The following is a 2036-nucleotide window of genomic DNA, read 5'->3' as shown; positions in this document are numbered from 1 at the left end:
GACTTGTCTGCCAATGTAGGATTCAACAGTGTTTTCTCTACTACTCTAGGTGGAGAGCAAGATTTTGGAGAAGATTTTGATAACATTGACGAGACAACTGGAATTTATTTTGATTTTGAAGCCGATTTAGATGAAGAAGATCCAGTTTTCCCCATTCAAGGTGATCGTCAGACTATTCCAGAATCATCTACTGCTGCTTTACCTGATGTACCAGAAGTCAGTGTTCAAAGAGAAACAGTTGATCCTACTGAAATCTTCATGAAGAATTATATTCCTTTTCATATCAGAGCAAACTTTCCTGGTTATGATCGTGAAAGAATCCGAGAGCCGTACTTAGAAGACGTCTACTTTAGAATATTCATTCGTCACAGAAAAATGCTAAATGGTGATAGAGTTCTTGGAATCCACAAGCAGCCAAAAGAGTACCGAATTGAATATCGTCACCTTCTGAAAGCCAAGTGCCAACCAGTCAGTGAAGTACGTACCAAACATAGAAATGTAACGATCAAACATATAGATGCTCATAAATTATTGAGAATTTGGTATCCTGTTTATACAGTCACAAGACAGGATGGCCAGATTTGGAGGTTCAGCGAAGCTGACTTCTCGAACTTATATTTAGATGATCTTGAATACATGTTCTTTGAACTCAAGAACATGATAATTAGAAAGGAAGGATAAATAGTAGCTTTTGAGGCCATCAAGAGATTCATTCGATGTCATGTAAAGTTGTCAATGGTCATAGATGTACAAATGGGTCTTGAAGACAATCAACACATCATCAATCTCAAAAGACCAAATAAAGATTTAGAAGACATTGACGGCTATCCAGTTTACATGGTTCTAGAAAATCCAGAGTTCGGGGTCATCTACTATGTTCAACTTCAAGTCAAAAAGTTCATGAGGTTCAGTGAATTGAATAAATATTCTGACGGTACGATCAAGCTAGTAAGGAGGGCACTTGATTTGAAGAGGGTGATGGACGAAAAGGCTGCTGAATCTGAACGAATGAGTTCCAAACAAAGATACTTATTAGTCAACGCCATAAATTTGCTCGAGGAGAAGATTCAATACAGGAACGCTTTGAGAAGGTTAGAAAAAATCCTTGGACTGCGCAAAACAAAATTCACAAGGGTCCAAACTTGAATCCAAAGGGGGAGAATGTTGGGTTCATGTTAGTGCTTTAATGTTGTATTCAAGTTTCTCCTTAGTGTAATTGTTTTGTAATAGTTTAGCTTTTACTATTTCCTATTATAAATAGTGATTTCCTTGTAATTGTCATCAACAATCGTCATTAGCAGAATTATCAAGATTAGTGATGTAATTCTTTCTCTCTCTTAATCTAATCATCCTTTGATCATAGTCTTTCTATCTTTGATGTTCATCATGATTCTTGAAGATTGCTTCATGTTTGTATGATTTCTGGACTTATCAGAGACCAATGCAAAATCAATCTCCAAAGTCAGTGATGAACATGCAGACTCTAGTAGTAAAGGTACATCTCTCTCAGAAGCTCATGTTACTTCACCATCTACTTCTCCTGTATCTTCAGATCATGATCAAGAACCAGAGTTTAACCCTGGAAATGATCTCGTTGAGGGGGAGCAAGCAGTTCCATCAGTCGATGAAGAACTGCATCCTGTTGCTTCAGAACCTCAATCAAGCACCAAGTGGATGAAGAATCACCCACATCACCAAATCATTGGTGATCCAACCTCTTGTGTCAAGACGAGATCTGCTACTGCAAATGAATGCCTATATGCAAACTTCTTGAGCATGATTGAACCAAAAAAGATTTCTGAAGCCCTACAAGATCCAAACTGGATAAACGCAATGCAAGAAGAATTACTTCAGTTTGAACGAAACAAAGTATGGTCTCTTATGCCTCTTCCCAAAGGAAAAACGGCAATTGGAACCAAATGGGTCTTCAGAAACAAGAAAGACGAAGATGGCATTGTAATAAAGAACAAAGCCAGGCTTGTTGCAAAAGGCTATCACCAAGAAGAAGGCATTGACTACGATGAGACATTCGCTCC

The sequence above is a fragment of the Cynara cardunculus genome (assembly GCF_001531365.2).
Source record: "Cynara cardunculus var. scolymus isolate 2C chromosome LG 1, CcrdV1, whole genome shotgun sequence".
In the NCBI taxonomy this organism is placed as follows: Eukaryota; Viridiplantae; Streptophyta; class Magnoliopsida; order Asterales; family Asteraceae; genus Cynara; species Cynara cardunculus.
Note: the sequence above shows the minus strand (reverse complement) of the source record.